At 34.3% G+C, this 24,063-nt stretch overlaps 1 long non-coding RNA gene across 1 annotated transcript in view; it reads left to right on the top strand.

The window, feature by feature from the left end:
- The window catches only part of LOC146394520 (uncharacterized), a 319,831-nt gene that overhangs the window by 256,155 nt on the left and 39,613 nt on the right, over window positions 1-24,063 (top strand). The window lies entirely within an intron of this gene.

Raw genomic sequence — 24,063 nt, 5'->3', positions numbered from 1 at the left:
ATACATAAATTCCTAGGCTGAAGTTCCAGCAAACTGACATTACCAATTTCAACCAACAGAGGGCGCCATATTGGTCGTCCACCCAGAGCTTTTCAAGCATTTCTGTGGTTCTCGGTTTCCACCAACCCATTTCCCTTCACTTCTTGTAGAACTTCCGGTAATAACATAAATTACAGGTTGCCACAGGGCAAATCGACGCAGGTTTGTTTATGTGGATCTGTCTTAATTCACACTCGTTTGGAAAGATAATTTTGATGGAAATAGATTTCTACTGACAGTTTCATTTTTTCTTACAGTTTCCAAAAGATTCTTCTCCATTATCTCTGGGTCTCTATGGGTTTTGCTGAGAAAGCAGCCGTCTTTTAAATTGTCTTTTCTTGGGGAGGTAACGTATGTTAATTTCTCAGAAGTTTTGATTTTGTATCCTTCACTAATATTCTTTGTATTTCATATAGACGTTTAAAGGTAGTTTACTGCTAAAATATTTTAAAATTTAAATAGCTATTTTGTCAATCTTAAAATTTCCATTTGTGTAACTAAAAGGATAATTTATTGGATTGACAATAGCAACAACATATAGCAAAAGCAAAAAAAGCTTACATGAAAAATAGCAAAAGTCAAAGCATCTATTTTTTTCTTACATTAAAATCTGTGTAGATTATACACAAAACAATTTAAGCACATCGATAAGGACAATATCAAAATGGTTTGTTATAATTATTCTGATGCAAACATTGAACTGAATGAGAAATTGTAAGACTTCTTTTAAAAAATGGAGTGACACATATTGCCTAGATTGAAGTTATATCTACTATAATTACATAATACAAAAAAATCCTACTTTGGAAAACATTCTATTAGTGAAATTATTTATATAAATAGAATGCATATCAGAACCTATTCAGTAACAGGGAATATACAGAATATGAGTGAAAGAAATAAGAATTTATTCATATATACACAAAAATGTACATAATTTATATGTAATTATTTTGATATTCAACAATTATGAAGTGATATAGTCTAACAAATTATTAGTAAAATGCATATGGGCTATATACACAAAAATAATTGCTAATGGCAATTAGTATACAGTATGCTTAATACTTAGTGGAAATTAAATAGGATATAAACTTTTTAAGAAAAATAGATATCAGAATTTAGAGGGAGTATAAAATGGTACTGAGTTTTTGGAAATTAATTTGCTATTTTTTTACCAATATTTTAAATTTGCCTACTTTTTTCCACCATCATTGGCTTTCTATCACTGTTTCTGACAGAACTTGCCAAAGATGTGCATAAAAAATATGGCTACAAAAACGCAAAACAGCTATTTTTAATAGACTACATTATATTCATACTATAAATGCATTGCTGATTTTATACTCAATCAGATGGATTTATATAATTGCAGAAGATATCTTCAGGACATATTTTTAAAAGAAGTAAGCAAATTATATTTCACATGTGTTTACAAGTGTATATAAATATATCATTTATATAGATGCATATTTATATGTATTTTTTCAGTTATATTCTTCACTGCTAATCATGATTACTTCAGTGAAAGGATATATATCTGGGTTTTTTGGAAGTTTTACACTGAGTGCACATCTTACCAGTAGTCAATAAAATAAAATAAAGCATCACTTGACAGCATATTACTGATGACTCTTTTTAAACATCTCCTTTTCTTTATTTTTGTAAGTAGTATAGTATAGTGAAAAATTATGCTTAAAACCAGAATTAGGACAGACCTATGTGGGAAAGAATAATAAGAAAATATTATGGAAAATTTGCATGGAGAAAAATTCAATTTAGATGTGAACCATTTATAAGAATCTGACCTCTAATTAGTCAGCAAAATCTTTATACTGGGGGCTATAAGTAAAATTGTTAGAAAGAATGATTTTTTAAAATATTATAATAGGATTAAATGTCAGTTGTAATGTAGCTGTACTTAATATTCAGGGGCTTCTGTTGACATGATATCGGAAAAAGTGACAACAGTAATCAGGGTTAAAGTCCTCTCAAATTTACTCTGATCAGTATACAGAAAAATATTTAAAACTATAATCTTGTTGTGTAGAGTTTTCATGCCATTTCTTATGATGTGTATAAAATGTTTAATGTAAATTGCTGTTCTTAGAAAAATGTGTTTAGATTTAACTGTATGGAATCCAGCAGTATTGCCAAATGCAGTTATTAGTTCACATTTATTACATATAGATTGTTTTGAGATATCCCGGAAACATAAATAAATATACAATAGGTGAATAAAGATGTTTGCATTTCTTTCTCTCCATTTATTTATGTGTTTTTAACTTTCGCCTGCATTATTGACTCATGACTTTCATAAAATGTTGAAAAGAACTGGTCATAGCTGGCTGGCATCCTTGCCTCCATCCTGATCTCAGGTTGTGTTTTGCAATGTTGTGTCACTAATTATGATATTTGCTATAGTTTTCTGAGTTTTTTTTTTTTTTTTTTTAACTCACATCTGGATGGTAAATTTGCCTGGTGGTTTCTCTGTGTCTGTTGTAAAAGTGACATGGTTATTTGTCTTTTGTGAAGGAGATTTGAAGTTAAAATGTTGTTACTAAGCATCCATTTTTGGATTAAGCTCAACTTATTCATGGGGTATTAGAATTGAATTGGCTTCTATTTTGCAAAAACAAGGATTTTTTTTCCTTATGCTGTCATGATGCATATCAACCCTTGATCTTACTTTCTTATAATATCTTTATCAGTTTAGTGTAACATTTATAAGGATCTCATTATATGTTTTGGTTAGTGTTTTTACTATTTATATTCCATGGAAGGGGTTGTGCAAGATTGGTATTATTTATTTTTGAATTTTATAGAAAAAGTTTGGAATTCTTGTTGTGGTTCAGTGGGTTAAAAACCCGACTACTATCCACGAGGATGTGGTTCAATCTCTGGGCTCGCTCAGTGGGTTAAGGATTGCTGTGAGCTGTGGTGCAGGTCTCAGACGTGGCTCAGATCTGGCTTGGCTGTGGCTGTGGTGTAGGCTGGCAGCTGCAGCTCCAATTTGACCCCTAGCTTGGGAACTTCCATATGCCATAGGCATGGCCCTAAAAAGACAAAAAAAAAAGTTCACATAATCTGGCATCAAACCACAGAAATAATTTGTAGGAAGGAATATTATTATTATAATTTAATTAAAGCATACAGGGTTTTGAAAATTTCTTATTTTGTTAAGGTGTATTTTTCTGGAATTTTATCATGTCATAACTTCGAATATTATGTAAAGGTCTCAAGCATCTATAGTGATAATCTATTCTATATTCCTGGTATTGATGATGTATGTCTTCCTTTTCATGTGTGTGTGATCAGTCTTGCCAGGATGTAATTTTTTAACATCCCCCCCAAAAAAGGTTTTGTGGATTTGTCAGTCTTTGTCTCTTTTTCTGAGTTGCATTAGCTAATTCTAATTTTCTTTTATATATACTATTCTTTTGGTTTAAATCAGCTCTTTTGTTCTCAGTTTTTGAGGTTATCAGATCTTTAGTTTTCAAAGTTTCTTCTTTTGCTTTTAATGCTAAAATGTTTCTTTAGAGACATTTGATGGGTCATACACATTTTTAACAGCTTTTATTAGGTATAATTGACTTGAACTACATACCATTAAAAATTATGTAACTTGAGGAGTTCCCGTCGTGGTGCAGTGGTTAACGAATCCGACTAGGAACCATGAGGTTGCGGGTTCGGTCCCTGCCCTTGCTCAGTGGGTTAACGATCCGGCGTTGCCGTGAGCTGTGGTGTAGGTTGCAGACGCGGCTCGGATCCCGCGTTGCTGTGGCTCTGGCGTAGGCCGGTGGCTACAGCTCCAATTCGACCCCTAGCCTGGGAACCTCCATATGCCACAGGAGTGGCCCAAGAAATAGCAACAACAACAACAGCAAAAAAGACAAAAGACAAAAAAAAAAATAAGATAAAATAAAAAAAATAAAAAATAAATAAATAAATAAATAAAAATTATGTAACTTGAGATATCTATGTATTTATGAAATCACTACCATAATTAAGATGTTTGACATATTCATCCCTCTCCCAGGTTTCCATGTGCATCTTGGAATTTTTTTTCCCCTTCTGATCCACCTAAGCCCTTCCCTCTTTTTCATGGTATGAACGTTTTCATTCAATTCTTTGTGTGAATATACTGTTTCATTTTCTGGGATAAACATCAAGGAATTGAGTGGCTGAGTCATATGATGTGTGTTTTTTAAAGAGAAGTTAGAAAATACCAAAGTACTTTATAATCTGATTCCATGATTTTATTTCCTCCTAGCACTGTATTAGCAGCACAGTTGTTCTGTATACCTACTAGCACTTGTTACAGTTGGTATTGTTGATGGTAGTGCTTCTGCTAGATGTGCAGTGATGTCACTGTCACTCTAAATTGCAAATCCTTGTTTTTCTGTCTCAGGAGTCTTTAGTGAATGGGAATAAAATGGATTGCAGGCCCAATGCTAATCCTTTTGTTCCCATTCATGTTTTTGAATGTACCGTTATTGTTTATTGCTTTCAGGAATTTATCTATGCAATACTATGGAAGTAATTGGAGGTTTTGGGTGATTTATCTTCCTCCAGGGGAATTTTCTTTTGTTTCTGGGTGGCAGTTAGGGTAGGGACAGTTCATCTCATTAAATCAGTGGCTGAGTCTTTTGAAGCTGGATCTCAGGTTTTGTGAGTAATTCTCTGTTTCAGGTTTATATTGGCATTTAGAGCATAGCCCTTAGGGATGTTAAATTTACGCCTGGGTTGTTTTCCAGATCCTCTCTATCAGGGTGGGTCTTGAACCCAATCTGGTCACCAGGGTTGGTGAGAGAAGAGGAAGCCCTGATCAGCTGCTTAGCTTATCAGCTGCAGCTTTTTTTTCCTTAGCATCCTGTGTTTTTAATCACCTTCTTAGGATCAGCAAAAGGCTTATGGGGAAAACAAGCTCCAAATTTATGTTTCATTGCCTGGTCTTCTCTTCTGAGACCCAGTTTCTTGCTTGCTTCTTTGGATTTGTGGCACCTTTGAACAAAATGTTTAGTATCTTCAAGTTTTCCTAGTTTTTCTCAGCAGAACAGTTGGGCAGAAGTGCTTAGTCTACCATTACTGGAAGAAGATGGCTCTACACATGCTATTTTTTGAAATATGTTTTAATTTTAATTATTTTTCCTCCTAGAATCAATTATCCAATCTTTACCAAAATGTTTCTGTAGTCTCCTACATGTTCCAGGTATGCATATGCAGGTACATTACTGAAATAGAGTCTAATGGAAAACAGACAAGTAAATATGGAATATATTATACCCGTTTGTATTACCTTTATGGTTACTTAAAGGTTTGGTATTTGGATCTTTAAATTATCTTGGTCTATTTATAGCGTTAAGATAGTACCAGTTTATGTATGTGTAACAGAATGAATCCATTTATTCTCCCTTTACCTTTTGCTCTTTTGTCAAGTATTTTATTGAAATAGTTTTATTTAAAAACTTGAATTGATTACATATAATTTGTTTTTACCACTTAATTTTCTTAAATATATTCAGTTAAATGCACAAAGCTTACAGTTAGATTAATTTTGCAAGTTACATATTTCACATCTAAAATATTATTTCATTGTGCTTCAAGGAATCAGCTTTTTATTTTTTATTTTTTTGTTATTATTTTTTGGTCTTTTTGTCTTTTTAGAGCCACACCTGCAGCATATGGAGGTTCCCAGGCTAGGGGTCTAACTGGAGCTGTAGCTGCTGGCCTACTCCACAGCTATAGCAACGTGGGATCCGAGCTGCATCTGTGACCTACACCACAGCTCATGGCAACGTTGGATCCTTAACCCTCTGAGTGAGGCCAAGGATCGAACCTGCAGCCTCATGGTTCCTAGTCGGATTTGTTTCTGCTGCACCATGATGGGAACTCCAGGAATCAGCTTTTTAGACAGAATTAGTAGGGAGTTACCCCTGTGGCACAGTGGGTTAAGGATCTGACATTGTCTTTCTGGTGGCTCAGGTAGCTGCTGAGGTGCAGGTTCAATCCCAAGCCCAGTACAGTAGGTTATAGATCTGGCATTGCCACAACTGTGGCATAGGTTACAGTTGCATTTGGATTTGATCCCTGGCCTGGGAACTTCCATATGCCATGGGTGTGGCAAAAAAAGAAAAAAATAAACAGAAATAATAGGACAAAAAGTAGTTATTTACATTTAGCCACATAGTTTCCCTATCCAGTGCTCTTCTCTCCTTTTCGTAGTTTCTATTAGGTGTGTTTTCCATTGAGCCTAAAGAACTTCCTGTAGGATATGTATTATTTTTGGACAGGGACAAATTGTCTCACGTTTGTTTATGTGTCAGCATCTTATTTCACTCTCAGTTTGGAAGTATAATTTTTGTGGATGAAGAATTCTGGGTTGATAGTTTTAGTTTTTCTTTAATTGTTGAGAAAGATGCTGGTCCATTTTTGCCATATCTCCAAGGATTCTTTTGAGGATCATTTAAATCATTTAAATTATCATTATTGGGAGGTAATTTTTCAGAGTTTTTTTTTTCTGGTATACAGTTGTATACTTCACTAATATCTGTATATTTCACATAGACGTCCAATATATAATTTAATCATAAAATGTTTAAACATTTTGATAGCTATTTTATCAATCCAATTTTTCCATTTGTGTAAATGAAGATAATTTATTGAATTGACAATAGCAATAAAAAAGAAAAAAAACTCATGTGAGGGAATATTTTACAAAAAACAAAGTATCCAAGTTTTACTTCTTATTTATAATACAAATTTATGCACATATTGTATATAAATTGAAATGTTATACATATTCTCATGTGAAATATAATAATTATTTCTTTTAATTGTTAATTTTTTAAATATAATGATTTTTATTTTTTTCCATTATAGCTGATTTACAGTGTTCTGTCAATTTTCTACTGTACAGCATGGTGACCCAGTTACACATACATGTATACATTCTTTTTTCTCACATTTGATTCTAATATTGACATGTGTGAGAAGTTGTATGAGGACAAGTAAAACTCATAAACTATAATGAAGTGTTTCATACTACTTAAAGCAAAATACTTATATTTATAGTAATTATTTAATTTGCAGCAACATTCAGTTTGGCAGACATAATCTATATATCTGAAATAATTTATATAAATATAGTACATGATAGAATAAATTTGTAACAGGTCATATATGTGTGTGCATATATATATGGAGGCTATCATTTTTCTTTTTTTTTTTTGTCCTTTTAGGGCCACACCCATGGCATATGGAAGTTCTCAGGCTAGGGGTCAAATTGGAGCCACAGCTGTTGGCCTACACCACAGCCACAGCCAAGCCAGATCCTAGCCATGTCTGCAGTCTACACCACAGCTCACAGCAACGCTGAATCCTTAACCCACTGAGCAAAGCCAGGGATTGAACCTGAATTCTCATGGGTATTAGTCAGGTTCATTTCCACTGAGCCGCAATGGGAACTCCTATATGGAGGCTATCAAATGAGAACAAGAAAACACTATTCAGAGCTTACCATATAGCAAAGGAATCAGCCATTGTCTCTTGTATTTGGAGACACACAAAGGGCAGGCAGAGGAGTGGAAAAGCTTTGTGGTGGAAATAAGGGAAGACTTCAAGTGTACCCTGACTGGAGGTTGCTGGCCTGGTGAAGGTAGAGGCAGGCTAACTAGAAGTGGGACATTGTATATGTTTGCTTAGGGAATCATTCTTGGCTTCCTCTTGTTCATCCTTAGGTAGGAGTAGGGGCAGAAATTAGGGAAGTTGGCAGTTATTTATTAGGTCCTCACTGTTTTGGGCCAGCTGCTGCAGAATCTGTGATTTGGTTTCACAGGCTGGTTGCTGCAGAGCTTTCGGTGAGAGTTCTATTTTTATATATGGGCTTGTTATTGTCAGTTTGTATACTCAACCTCTCACAATAAAAATGAAGTAAATAGAAATGGCCAATTACTAGATGAGTATGCTCAATTTAAAAAATTTCCTACCCTTTCTAAACAGTAGTTTTCCTTCTGGTACTCTAGTCAACAAAACTACTCACAAATGTACATAAAAATATGCTTAAAAATGATAAAAGATCTTTTAAAAATTATATTGTGTTCTTACTATGACTATTACATAGATTTATAACTCAACAGTTCTTACATACTTGAAGACATGTCCAAGTCATATTCCTAATAAAAAATTTATTTCACATGTGTATACATATATATAAATATAAAATATATTAAAAATATATTACATTTTTAAATACATATGTATTTGTATATTTGCTCATAGACATACTTCACTATTACTTCTGTGAGAGATATGCATGTACTTTTGGAAATTTTATACTTAATACATGCCAAATTTAATTTTATACTTAATACATGCCAAATTTATAATTAGTAAAAGGAAATCAAAGAAATACATGAATGCATATCACTAATGATTAATTTAAAATATTTTCCTTTTAGAAGCAGTACGAGAAAGATTAGAAGTTATGCTAAAGAGAGAAATAGAAAGGAATTTGAAAGAAGAAATTTGATAAGAAAAATATAAACAACTTTGGTGGAAAGAGTAATTGTGATCCACTTAAAAGAAGCTAATCTCTAATTTGTAAATGAGGAGAGTAAATAGGAACCATAAGTAAACTTGTCACAAAGAATGCTCTTTTCATTTTTCTCTTGGATTAAACATTGTGTGTCATTAATTTTATTTTATATTCTGGGGTGTCTATTATCATGATATTAGAAGAAATGATAATAATTGCTGTTATAATAACTTGCAAAGATTATCTGATAATTATGTTGAAAAAAACTTTAAAAAATGTAACCTTGTCCTGTAGGGTTTCATGCCATTTCTTAAAATGTGTATAGAGAATTTACTCAGTATTGTTTTCTCAGAAAAAATGTGTTTAGGTTTAACTGTATAATTTCTTTCAATCTATTGTACTTATTATTTGTAATACACTACTTACAGTTTGCTTTTAACAGTAGCAATCTACAGGTTAGAGTATATTATAGGAGCTATAGTTTGTCATAATTAGTCTAGAAACATAAACATGCAATTTGTGAATAAAGACAAATTAATTTCTTCCTTCCCAATATTTATACCGCTTTTTCTCTTTTTGTTGCATTATTGCCCTGGCCAGGACCCCCTTAAAATGTTCATTAGAATTGTTGCTTAGTAGGCATCCTTTTCCCATTCCTCATCTCAGGGAGAGGTTTTCAATATTTCAGTAGTAGGTGTATACTTGCCGCAACCTCCTGAGTATGTATCTTTTAATCATAAATGAGTGGTAAATTACATCGAATTCTCTCTATGGATCTATTGTGATAGTGACATGATTTTATTTCTTTGTTTGCCGCAGTGGTTTAATTCAAAAATTATAATAATCCGTTCTTGGATGAAACTCCATTTGTTCATGGGCTACTTTAATTGTAATGTCTTTGGATTCTGTTTGTAAGACATAAATTTTACATTTTATTTATTTTTTGCCTTTTGTCAATGAAGCATAATGACTTCTGATATTCTTTATGTATAATATCCTTACCGGTTTGGTTAAGCTTTCTAAAGATCTCATAAGACATTTTGAATTTTTTGGCTGTCAGTACTCTGTGGAAGAGGTGTGCAAGATTGGTGTTATCATTCTCAAATACATGAAAAGATCAGAAATTCAGACACAGGGCATGGAATTCATTTACGGCAAGGTTCTCAATCCAAGGAGTATTTTGTGTAATAAGTATAAAATTATTGATATTTTCCAATTTACCCATTTGTGAGGTGTTTCTTTTTTGTAACTTTATCATTTCATGTAATTTCAAATATATTGACATAAATTCGATTATAGTATAATGTTTGTGTTGCCATAATCCATAGTGGTAATTTCTAGTTCCTGCTGTTGATAATGTGTGTCTTCTTGTTGTCCTCATTATCTTCCTTGTGATTCTCTTCCCTCTCCTCCTCTGCCTCCTCCTCCACCTCCTCCTTCTTCCCCTTTTTCTCTTTCTCCTGTTGTTCTTCATCTTTTCCTCTTTTTCCTCTCCCTCTGCCTCCCCATATTCCTCTCCTCTTTCTTCATCATCTTTTAGATCAGTTTTGCCAAAGTTCGTCAGTTGTTTTCACCACTAAAAAAAAAAATCTCTTTAGTATTATTGCCCATTTTGGGGGGTTTTATTTATTGATCATAACTTTAATTTTTTTGTTTATAATTTTGATTTATATTCCTGCTTTATTTCCCACTTTTGTTAAGTGTATTATCAAATCTTAAATATTTAAGATTTCCTCTTTTGTATTAATGATATAAGTTTTCCTTTAGGCACATGTTTTGATGCATCCACACAATTTTTAATGGCTTCATTGAGTTATACTATATTTAAAATAAACTGCATGACTTTAAAATAAATAATATAGGTTTTTAAATTATCTATCTATCTGAAACCATCACCACAATTAAGATAATATAAATATCTGTCTCATCTTACCAAACTCCCTTGTTCACCATTTTATTTCCCCTTCCTGTTCCTGCTCAAGCTGTTCCCCCATTCATATGTTATGAACATTCTTGTACAAGTCTTTGTGTGAACATATACTCTTCTTTTTATTTGTTAGTTGGTTGTAAAAAACATCAAAGAAAAGAATGGCTGGAGCACATGAGAAGTGTATGTTTAATTTTTTCTAGACTATATCAGGATGTCATGCAGTGTGATTATACTATTTTATATCCTACCAGCAGTATGAGTTGGGCAGTTTTTCTACATCTTTGACAGAACTTGTTGTGGTTAGTGCATTTAAGTGTAGTCCTTCTAGTTAGCTTGCAGAAGTATCTCACTGTCACTCTAAATTGCAGGAGTGTTACCAAGCATTAGCTTCCTGCCCCAGGCATCTGCATTAAATGGAGAAAATGGACACAGGCCTATATACCTACCCCTTTTCCCCCCTTTTATTTTGCATGTAGTGTTTTTTTTCGTTTGTTTCATTTTGTTTTGTTTCTTACCTGCTGGATTTTCCATATGATATACTAGAAAGTTAACTAGAGGCTCTACATGATTTTATTTTTGTCTTGGGAGCATTTTCTTTTTATCTTGAAAGGCAAACTTGGGTAGTTAATCTGATCTCGTTCAGTAATTCAGTCCTTTTGAAGCTGTGTGTCATGTTTTGTGAGAAATTTTCTATTTCTGGTTTATATCAACCCTGAAAATATAGCCCATCAAGGATGCTACATCAAAACTTGGGTTATTTTCCACATCCTCTCTGCCAGTATAGTCCATGAACCCAACATGTTCACTGGGCTAGTGAGGCTGCTGGAAGCCCTCCCTGGTCAGCTCCTTAACTTCTCAGCTCAAACTTTCTACTTAGCACAGTGGTTATCTCCTTAGAATAGTAAAAAAAAAAAAAAAAAAAAAAAAAGTATTGAGGGAAAAGCAGTACCATGTATGGGTCTTACTCTCTGGCTTCTCTTCTGAGATCTAGTTTCTTCAAATGCGTGTTTCCTTGGGTTTGTGGCACCTTTGAACAAGATGTTTAATGTCTTCCAACTTTCTTAGTTTTTCTCAGCAAAGATGGTTGGATGGCAGTAGCTGGTTTGCCATTAGTGGGAGCAGTCAGCTTTATAATAGTCTTTTTTTGAAATATGTTTTTGTTTTCAGTTATTTTTCCTCCTCTATCCAATTAATCCAAACTTTATATCAATAAGATAAAATAAATTTTATGGCAAGAATCCATCCAAGCAGTGGACCTTTTTCTATCATTATTTGTTTACTGTACTACAATTAAAATTTTCCATTGATTACCCAAATGTTTCCTAAGTTCCCAACATGTGCCAGGTATGGATTATGTGATAGAAGTACATTCTTGAGCTATAGCCTAGTGAAAAATAAACAAGTAAATATGAGTACATCATAGATGATATGTTATTACTAGTTTGTTATGCAGAAATAGCAAGCAGTATGTTACTTATGCTACTTGATGTTATGTTCAGTCATTGCCCTAGAGACTGGCATGTGAATCCTTTTCTACCTTGGTTTACTTCTACAGAAGATTGCACCACTTTGTGTAAATATACCTTTACAACACTACAATCCATTTATTCCCCTTTTTCCTTTGTTCTCTTTTTGTCATGTATTTTAAGTATTTTATTAAAATGTTACTTCTTAATTATAATTTATACATGCCTTATAATTTTGGTTAAGGCATTAAACACATTAAAATAAATGAACGAATCTTAAACTTACACTTTGATGAATTTTGCACATGATCTTTTCCATCTACAATTCTACTTACCATTTTTTGTTTTGAGAGTCAATTATCTTTTAATGTATTAATAGAAAAAAGTAGACCTCTTCACTCCTTTCTACAGAAGGTTCTCAGTTTCTATCAGGTGTTATTTGCCCTCCACCTGAAGAACTTCCTGTAGCATTATTTATATTACAGGTTGGCCGCTGACAAATTGTCTCAAGTTTGTTTATGTGGATGTGTCTCAGTTTGAAAGGAGAATTTTGTTGGATGTTGAATTCTGGCTTGAGTGTTTCTTTTTGCAGCATTGGAAAGATTCTGGTGCATTTTCTTTGGTTTTCCATGGGTGCTGTTGAGAAAGCAGCCATCATTTAAATAATTGTGCTTGGATATCTATTAATGTGTCTTTATTTTTTGGAAGTTTTTGATTGATGTACATTTGTTCACTAATATTTCTTATACCTAATATAAATATCAAATATATAGCTCACTAATATCATTTGAAACTTCAGTAGCTCTTTTGTCAGTCTAAATTTTTCATTTAAGTAAATAAAAACTTGATAGGTTGATAAGAACAACAAAACAAACCAAAAGCAAAAAATAACTAACATTAAAAATAAAAAAGCCCCAAAGCTCAATTTCTTCAATTAAAATTATAAACATGTTGGTATAGATTATATACAGATTAAAGCACATTCACAAGCAAAGTATCAGAATAGTTGTAATTGTTGATGTGTTGCTAATGTTTACATGCATAAGATAATATACAAAACAGATTAAAACTTTAATGTAAAATAAGAATTGACATTTGTATTACCTATAGCAAAGTATCTTATAAATTCTGTAATTGTAAAATATATATATTTCTATTTGGTAAAACATTTTATAGGTGACATGATTTGTATAGATACATATTATAATTAATTTGCTAACAGAAAATATATAAAACACAAATGAAAGTAACAAAATTTATGCATATATGTACACCTAATATATAATGATTTTGTTATTCAACTAATTATGAAATGATGGACTCTTTACTGTTACAAATGGAATTAGTAAAATGCATCAAGGATATACACAAAAATAAGCTTAAATTGCCAATTAATGTATTGCATATGCTTAATACTTAGTGGGAATTAAATAAGTAACAAATTACCCTTTTTTAATTTCAATACCAGATAATGGAAGGAGTATAAAATGGTCCTGAGTTTTTGAAATTAGTTTGATTTTTTTTAAGCAAAGTTTAAAATTTGTCTACACCTTCATATAGTAATTGTCTTTCTACAATTGTATCTGACAGAGATTGTTAAATGTGTGCATTAAAGTATGGATTCAAAATGCAAAACAGCTATTTTTGAAGTAACTTACACTGTGTTAAAATGTGAATACTTTCTAATTTTTACACCCAATCAGGTAAATCTTATGAAATGTCTTATAAGATTATAAGAAATTACTAATAAAAAAGACAGCAAATTATACTTTATTCCATTTGTGTAGAAGTGTATAAATATATTACTTATGTAAATATTATTGTACATATCTGTTCATATATACTCTGCACTGATAAGCATGTTAACTTCTGAGACAGGATATGCATTTCTGTTTTTCGGGAAATTTTACACTGAGCATATGCCCAACTGTTATTTGGTAAAATAAAATCAAAGAAATAGGCATTTGAAGTCATATCAATAATGAGTTTTTGAAAGATTCACTCATTTACTTTTTCTTTTATAAGATGGTACAAAACAAGTAGGAGATTATGTTTAAAGCCAGAAACAGGATAGAATTAGGAAAGAAACAAGAAAATATGTAAAGAATTTATGTAAAGAAAATAATATAATTTAGTAGCAAAGCATTTAGAAATAGCTCAACTCCAATTAGTTGGTGAGATCATTAACCTAGGGGCCATAAGTAAAATTGGCATAATGAATACTCTTTAAATTGTTCCATGAGGATTAACAATAGGTATATTGTAAGGTTTATCATATACTTGGGGGTCTCTGTTACCATAGTAGCAGAAAAAATGACAACAACAAAAAATATTCAGAGCTATAATGATTCTTGAATTTTATCTGATAAGTATATAGAAAAAAAACCTCGAAAAATATGGCCTTGTCTTGAAGGGTTTTAGGGCCATTTCTTATAAGGTATATAACAAAGCTTAGTAAGAATTGCTATTCTCGGAGTTGCCGTCGTGGCACAGTGGTTAGCAAATCCAACTAGGAACCATGAGGTTGCCCGGTTCGATCCCTGGCCTTGCTCAGTGGGTTGAGGATCCGGCGTTGCTGTGAGCTGTGGTGTAGGTTGCAGACGCGGCTTGGATCCCGCACTGCTGTGGCTCTGGCGTAGGCTGGTGGCTACGGCTCAGACTAGACCCCTAGCCTGGGAACCTCCATATGCTGCAGGAGTGGCCCTAGAAAAGGCAAAAAGACAACAACAACAATAATAATAATAATAGTAATAATTAAAAAAAAGAATTGCTATTCTCAGAATGATACATTTAGATTTAACTCTATGGAATATGGCATTCTGGTCAAATTCATTTGTCCATTTTAATGTATTGGAGTTCCTGTTGTGGCGAGCGGAAACTTATCTGGCTAGTATCCATGAGGATGTGGGTTCGATCCCTGGCCTCACTCAGTGGGTCGGGGGTCCTGCATTGCTGTGGCTGTGGTGTAGGCCAGCATCTGTAGCTCTGATTTGACCCCTAGCCTGGGAACTTCCATATGCCCTGGGTGTGGCCCTAAAAAGACAAAAAAAAATTATATTACCTGTAGATTGCTTTTCTGGAAACATGATTGTCCAGCCTGTGAATAAAAGTGTTTTCTTTTCTTTCTTTCCAGTCTTTCTTTCTGCATTTTCTCTCTCTATATATCTTTTTAGGGCCACACATGTGGCATATGGAAGTTCCCAGGCTAGAGGTTGATTCCTAGCTGCAGCTGCCAGCCTATGCCACAGTCACAGCAACCCGAGATCTGAGCCATGTCTGAGACCTACACCACAGCTCATGGCAACACCGGATTCTTAACCCACTGAGCGAGGCCAGGGATCAAACCTGCCTCCTCATGGATACTAGTCAGCTTTATTACCACTAAGGCACAATGGGAACTCCCACATTTCCTCTCTTTCTTGTATTTTTTCCCCCTGGCTTTGACCTCTTTAAAATGGTGACTTGCACTGGTGATACTAGACATTCTTAAATATTTTATGATCTTGGGGGAAGGTTGTCAATATTTCATCACTGATTTTGATATTTGCAGTTTTGGGTTTTTTAAAACAATGTAATTGAATGATACATTTTGTCTTATGGTTTCTCTATGGTAATAGTGAGCTAATAATTCTGTCCTTTGATTTGTTAAAAGTTGTTTTGTTTCAAAATGTTAAGTCAGCAATTATTCAATCTTGAATTCTACTCAATTTGTTCATAGGCTATATAGTTGAAGTATTTGAGAGTTCTGTTTGTTAAACATATGTCTTTTGTTGTTGTTTGATTTTCCTGAGGGTAGGTAGTATGGTTTCCTGAGGAATAATAAATCTTTGTTTTTACTTTTGTACCATGTCCTTATCATCATGATGTAACGTTTATCAGGTTCACATAGAACATTGTGGGAAGTGTTTGTATTGTTCCTATTACATGAAAGAGCTTATGCAAGATTTGTGTTATTTTGTTCTTATATGTGAAGTGCATTACTTCAGGCACCAGGGCTTGGAATTCATTTGTGAGAGTATTTTCCAGTATGGACATAGCTTACTTATGAGGTACAGAGTAATTGAAATTTCTTAACTTTCTTTCTTTCTTCCTTCCTTTCTTTCTTTCTTCCTTTCTTCCTTTCTTCCTTTCCTCCTTTCCTCCTTCCTTCCTTTTTTCCTTCCTTCGTTCCTTCCTTCCTTTCTCCCTTCCTTCCTTTCTTTCTTTCCTTCTTCCTTTCTTTCTTTCTTTGCCTTTTAGGGCTGCACCCACAGCACATGGAGGTTCTTAGGCTAGGATTCTAATCAGAGTTACAGCTGCCGGCCTACGCCACAGCCACAGCAACTCCGGATCCAAACCGCGTTTGCGACCAGCACCATAGGTCACGGCAATGCCAGATCCTTAACCCACTGAGCAAGGCCAGGGATCGAACCCGTAACTTCATGGTTCCTAGTCGGATTCATTTCTGCTGCGCCACAATGGGCACTCCAGTTTTTTGATTTGTTAAGTAGTGTTTTCTTAGCACATTCTCATTTTGTGTAATATCACATTTATTAGCATGAATTTTCTTATACAGTTATGCATGTATCTTCAGGATATAATGTGAGGATTTCCTTTACAATGCTGATATTCCTTATATCTTTTTTTTTATTTGATCAATCTGGCCAAGGGTTTATCAATTATTTTTTAATTTTTCTGAAAATAAACATTTTTTGATTGGTCGATTTTCTCTTTGTAATTTTTAAAATATATCTCACTGATCTTAGTTTTAATTTTGATTCTTAAGAATTCTCACCTCTTCTGAAGTTCCTGTTGTGGCGCAGTGGTTAACGAATCCAACTAGGAATCATGAGGTTGCGGGTTTGGTCCCTGGCCTTGCTCAATGGGTTAAGGATCCGACATTGTCGTGAGCTGTGGTGTAGGTCGCAGATGCGGCTCGGATCCCGTGTTGCTGTGGCTCTGGTGTAGGCTGGCGGCTACAGCTCTGATTAGACACCTAGCCTGGGAACCTCCATATGCTGTGGAAGTGGCCCTAGAAAAGGAAAAAAGACAAAAGAAAAGAATTCTTATCTCTTCAGTTTACATTACCCATCTGCTCTTTACTTTTTCCATTTGAGCTCCTAGCTTAATAATCATAGTTATTTTAAATTCCTTGTCTGATAATTCTAAAATCTTTGCCATATCTGAATCTAGTTTTAATGCTTAAAAAATTTTGTAGAATTTTATGGCCACACCCATGGCATATGGAAGTTCCCAGGACAGATATTGAATCCAAGCTACAACTGTGACCTATGCTGCAGCAGTAGCAACACTGGATCCTTTAACCCACTGTGCCGGGCTGGGGATTGAACCTGCACTTCCGCATTGACCCAAGCTGCCTCAGTTGGATACTTAACCCACTGCACCACAGTGGGAACTCCTAATTTTAATGCTTTTGATACTGTCTTTTTCAAGTTTTTTTTTTTTCATCAGTATACCTTGTAATTTTCTGTTGAAAACCAGATATAATGTATTAGGTAGAGAGAACTGTAGTTAGAAGTCCTTTAGTGTAAGTCTTTATCTGTCTATGAGTTAGGCTGTGTTTATTTGCTGTGGCTGTAAGTGTCACAGGCCCAAACTTCCTGTGATGTCCTTATTTCTGTCCCCTTGTTGTCTTTTAGTTTCCCTAGAGACTTCTTAAATAAGGTCTAAGATGTGCAAATCTTTCCTTTGTAATACCCTTGGTAAAGGCTCTAGTGATGGGCTTCTGCTTCTGGATTTCTCCAATTAGCTATGATTCTCTGTACTTGCCTCCCTCTCCAATATTTGGGTCTGCATCTGGCCCTGTTAAAATTAGTTCTTTGATGGATTAAGAAGAGTTGTTGATTTTCAGTTTGTTCAGCTTTTTTCTTGTTTTGAGAAAGTGAGAGTGGTGACTTTCTTTTTTTTTTTAATGGTTGCACCCATGACATATGGAAGTTCCCAGCCTAGGGAATGAACCTAAGCCACACCTGGTACCTATGCCACAGGATTCCTTAACATACTGCACCGGTCTGGGGATCGAACCGGCACATCTTCCACAGCAACCTGAGCCACTGCAGTCAGATTCTTAACCCACTGAGCTATGGCGGGAACTACAAGTGATGACTTTCAAGCTCCTTACTCATCAACTAGAAAGCAAAAGTCTTTATTATTTCATTTCTGTATGTTTTTGGTATAATTGCTTTTTAAACAAAATCTTGAGATATTAAATTATAAATTCTCAGGACATTTTGCATTCATTGCTATAAATCTTCCTTTAAGACATACATTGTTTTATCTTACACTCTATAATAGATTCATTGGAACATAACTGAATTTTTTGTTTGTTTTGTTTTTTGTTTTTACTAAAGATTTTTTTATTTGCATGCTTTAAGGATATTTTTATTTATTTTAATTGCTCTGAATTTTATTACATTTATAGGAACATAATTGAATTTAAATCAATTTTTAATTGTAAAAATATATATATATTAAATATATGAGTACACATCTGTTTTGAAACCCAAAGCAAGATAATGTTTATATCCATTTTTCTACTCAAGTTTTATTGCACAGTTATGTATTTCCCTTTCCTGATTCTGCCCCATCCTCTGTCTTTCTTATGATGTTTATGTTATTGTACAGATCTTTGCATGGGTGTGTATTTTTATTTTCTTGTGTAAATACCAAGGAATGGTATGTCTGGATCATCTGATACATGTACATTTCAGTTACTTTAGAAAATGTCAAAGTATTTTACATCTTTATTGTGCTATTTTATGCCCTGCTAGCAGTATATAAGAGTCACATTTTACTCTATATGCTTGCTAGAGTGTGTTATGATCATTATTTTTCATTGTTGCCCTTCTAATAGTGCAATGGTATCTCATTCTCACTCCAAATTGCATGGGTGTAACCAATTCAAAGTTCTTTCTATCCAGGAAACATTTGTAAAGGAAGAAAATAGATCACAGGCCTGAAGCTAGTCTTTCCTTTCCAGTAATATTTTGCCTATATAACCATTTTGATTGAGTGCAGGAATTTGTGTAAGAAATATAATAAAGGTAATTGGAGGTTCTGGATGATTTTTTTTCTTTCCCCTAGGAGCATTTTTCTTTTGCTTCTAAAGGTGATGGGAGGAGTGAAGTTGGGGGGTTAGGATGTAGTAGTTCTTCTCATCAAAAGATTGAGTCCTTTTGAAACTGAGTCTCTTATTTTAGGAGGATTGTTTTATTTCTGGCTTATATTGACACTTACCTTGGTGACATCAAATGAACCCTTGGCATGTTTTCCAAAGTTTATTTTCCATTGTGGGCCCTGAGCTCCAAATTGAGTTGCCTACACTGGTAATACTGCTGGAATGTGACCAGTTGTTGGCTTCTCAGCTATAAACTTTTGCTTAGTATCTTGGGTTATCAATCTCCTCCTTTGAGATGGGATACCATGTTGGGAGAAGGGATATCAAATTTGGTTCTTACACCAGGACTCCACCTTTTATGTGAAATCCTGTCCTTCTCTGAGTTTGCCATAGCTTCAAAAATATATATACTTTCCATCTTTTCTAGATTGTTTTTTGGAAGAATGTTGGGGCTGAAATGTGTAGTCTGCCATTATTAGGAGGTAATGTCTTTACAAACACTGTTTTAGAAATATGTTTTAGTTTGCAGATGACTTGCCTCATGACTACTTAACTTAATTCTCAATCTATATATTAAGAATCTGAACTTTTTTTTTATTTTGCTTTTTATGACCGCTCCTGTGGCATTTGGAAGTTCCCAGGCTAGGGATCGAATGAGAGCTACAGCTGCTGGCCTAGTCCACAGCCATAGCAATGTGGGATCCAAGCGACATCTGTGAACTACACTACAGCTCATGGCCAACGCCGGATCCTTAACCCACTGAGCAAGGCCAGGGATCAAACCTGTATCCTCATGAATGCTAGTCAGGCTCGTTACTGCTAAGCCACAATGTGAACTTCCTGGCAATTTTTAATTAAACTTTTTGTCTTATGATAGTTCACATTCTCTTGCAGAAGTAAGAAATAAAACAGAGACATCCAGTGTGCCCTTTTCCCTTTACAGTCAGTTTTAACATCTTACAAAACTATAGTACAATGTCTCAACTGGGATATTAACATTGATCCAGTTAAGATAAAATACATTTCAGTCACTGCAAGGATACTTTGAGTCGTACTTCATAGGCACCTCCATATCTGACTTCTGCAGCCGTCACATCCCTCTAGTCCCTGACTCTGTCATTTGTATATATGTGTGTATGCATGTGTGTATAAAATATTAGCAAGAGTATTGTTGTTTCAAGAATATTACTTATTTACTACACCACAGCTCACGGCAATGCTGGATCCTTAACCCACTGAGCGAGGCCAGGGATCGAACCTGCAACCTTGTGATTCCTAGTCGGATTCGTTTCTGCTGTGCCACGATGGGAACTCCTACTTTATTTTTAATTCTCAAAATTGTTTCCACTATTCTGGTTCATCTTTCATGTAAATATCAGAACCATATATATGATATATTTATACGTATATATACACACACATACATATATCCATAAATGTCTTTTTAGATATATGTCTCTGTCTTTAAAAAATCTTATTTTGATTTTGTTAAGATTTGTATGAAACCAGTATATTGATTTTAGGAGAATTTAAGTGTTTGGTCATCCCATCCATGAGTAGTGCATGTCTCTGCATTTGTTTAGATCTATTTTAATTTTTTAAATCATTGTCATGAAGTTTTTAACATGTAAGGCCTGTACATATTTTGAACAATTTACACCAAAGTATTTCATTTTGTTCATAAATTATACATTTTATTATATTTTAATATAATGTATGAACATACTCACTGCTAGTATATGAAAATACAATTGATTTTGTATGTCCATTTTACATCTTGTGTTCTTGATGAGCTTAGCCATTACTTGAAGAAGGTTTTATTTCTCCCTTTTAGATCTTTTATTTCCTTTCTTGTTTTTGTTGCTACTTTACTGCCCTGACTTACCTTCCAGTACTATGTTAAATAACAGTAGAGAAAGCAGACATACTTGCTCTGTTCCTGAACTTGGGGGAGAGCATCCATTTTTCACCATTATACAGATAAGAATAATGTTAGCTGTAGGTTTTTTGTAGATGTTCTGTATAAAGTTAAGAAGTTTCCCTCTGTTCATATTTTTCTGAGGGTTTTTAAAAAATCATGAATGGGTGGTACATTTTGTTAATTATTTTTCTTTATAGATTTATATGATCATGTGACTTTAGCTTGTTAGTTTAGTAGATTATATTGATTGATATATATTAAGTACACTTAATAGGTAACTGCCCATTTATATTTATTTTTTGTTTATCCTTTGATAGATGTTACTAACTTCATTTTTTAAGTACTCTATAATTTCCTAATTACTTGATTATCAAAATTATTACATATTACACCCATGGATAGCTGTGCACACTCATTGCTTTTACTTATATTCCATATATTGCATGGTGCCTAATTGATCATGAAAAGTATTATATGTATACAAATCATTTTACATGTAATATATATCTTACCAAAGCAGAACAGTATTACATATTACAGAAAATGATAGTTTTGGTGTGGTGTCCTTTTTGCAGACTGTAGAGATGTAACTTCTGTTACTTCTGGTGTCTGCCCCCCCTTGTGGCTGAAGTTGGTATGGGGGCTTGCTGTAGGCTTCCTGGTGGGTGGGGCTTTGTCTCTGGGTGAGATGAGAGGCAGCTGTGTGCCTGGTGGGTCTTTAGGCAGCCTGTTTACTGAGGGGTGGGGCTGTGATCCCACCTGGATTGTTGTTTGGCCTTGGGCTTCTCAGTGCTGACTGATGGATAGGGCCAGATTTTCCCAAAATGGCCACCTCCAGAGAGACACCACTGATGAATATTCCCGAGAGCATTGCCTCCCATGCTCTTCCCCCACAACAATCCACATTCGCTCCCCGTTTTCCAGGAGATCCACCAAGAACTGCAGTCAGGTCCAACCCAGATTCCTATGGAGCTGTTGCTTTGCCTGGGACCCAGTGCACACTAAAGTCTGTGTGCCCCTTTCAAGAATGGGGTCTCCATTTCCCCCAGTCCTGTGGGGATCCTGCGCATAAGCCCCACTGGCCTTCAATGCCAGATGCTCTGGGGGCTCTTTCTCCCAATGCCAGATCCCCAAGTGTGGTGACTTGATATGGGGCTCAGATCTCTTGCTCTTGTAGGTGAGTCCCCATGATACAGTTACTTTCCAGTCTGTGGGCTTCCCACCTGGAGGTATGAGGTTGCTTATGTTCATGTAATCGCCCCTCCTACCTCTTGATGTGGCCTCGTCTTTGTCTTCTGGAGTAGGATACCTTTTTGAAAGTTTCCAGTCCATCTGGTTGAAGGTTATTCAGCATTTGGTTGTAATTATGTTGTTTTTATGAGAGAAGTTGAGCTCTAGTCCTTCTATTCTGCCATCTTAATCCTGTCTCCCACACATGTACATTCAAGTATGGATTCATAAAAGTCAGAACAGCTATTTTTTGATAAGTTATACTATGTGTGTACTATAGTATGCATTTTTTAAACCAATTAGGTACAGGTTATATATTTACAAAAGACATTTTCATGGTACATTTCTAATAATAAATCAGATTGTAATTTACAGATATAGTTACGTAAATATATTATTCATTTTAATATGTATATATGTTTACATCTGTTTATATATATACTTCTTAACTGGTCACAGTTGCTTCCGGAAAGGGATATGTGTCATCATTTTTTGAAAATTTACATTGTATGTATACCGCATGTATGCTGCAGACTGAATGTTTGTACTTCCACCCCTCATAGGCATATGTTGACACCTAACCCCCATTGTGGTGATTGATACTAGGAAGTAAGGCCTTTGAAAGATTGATTAAATCATGAAGACTCAGTGTCCTCATTAACAGAGGCCCAAGCTAGCTCCCTCATCCTTTCCACCATGTGAAGTTGCAAGAAGAAAATGACCAACTATGAACTATGAATCTGCCGGTACCTTAATCTGGGATTTACCAGTCTCCAGAACTGTGAGAAAGAAATTTCTGTTGTTTGTAAGCTACCAGTGACATGATATTTTTGCTATAGCAACCTGGAAGGACTGAGACAGGAGCATAATTAGAAATGTAAATTTTTAAAAAACCCACATGATGAAAACATGTTACTAATAATTTTTTAAAAATCTATGTTTTGCTTTTTATGTTAAAGTAATATAGAATAAGAAAAGGTGTTAGGAAGAAGTTAGGAGATTGAGAAAAGAGAAAGGGAAATCAATAAGAAAAATATAAATAAGATATGGGGTAAATAACTTAATTGTGAAGTTGAACTCTTTGTGACATCATTAAATGGGTCGTTAAGAAACTGGTTGTTAAGAATGATCTTTATATTGTTCTACTAGGATTAAACGTCCAGTGTATAGTAAAGTTTATCTTAACGTTTTGGGGTTTCTGTTACCATAATAAAAGAAAAAAATGACAACAAAAATAAGGTTAAAACACCCTCAATTTTAAAATTATAATCTTGCAGTATAGGGCTTTGTGTCATTTCGTTTAGTAATAATTGCTCTTCTCAGAAAAGTGTAATATTGAACTGCATGGAGTCCAAAAATCTTGTAAATTTACTCTTTTATGTCAGTGCATGATCTCAAAGGGTGGTTTTCAGTATTTTTCAACTAGATATGATGTTGCTGCAGTTTGTAAGGTTTTTGTTTTGTTTTTTTTAAATCATGACTGGATGGTAAACTTGGTCATTTTGTTTCATTCTTTAGTGATAGTAACATAATTTTGCCCTTTGTTTTATGATATTTGTTTGATAAGATTTTTATCTCACTAGAATCTATTCTAGTATTATACCCAGTTCACGGGGTATTGTAGTTGAAGTATCTTTGGTTTCTGTTTGTCAAATATATTAGTTGTGTTTTTGGAGAAGTGGGGATTTGATGAGGGCTGTATACTATTGACTTTCCTAACTTTTATTTTCCTTATCATTTTAGTGTAAAGTTTATAGGAGTCTCACAAAGCATTTTGGGGAACATTTTACTATTTCTATTACTTGGAAAGTCTTGCACAACATT

This window comes from Sus scrofa, chromosome X (genome assembly GCF_054392235.1).
Source record: "Sus scrofa isolate SSC_HxYL_T2T_F1_AM1 chromosome X, Sscrofa_HxYL_maternal_Yorkshire_Landrace_v2.0, whole genome shotgun sequence".
In the NCBI taxonomy this organism is placed as follows: domain Eukaryota; kingdom Metazoa; phylum Chordata; class Mammalia; order Artiodactyla; family Suidae; genus Sus; species Sus scrofa.
This window is presented reverse-complemented; position numbering and strand designations above follow the sequence as displayed.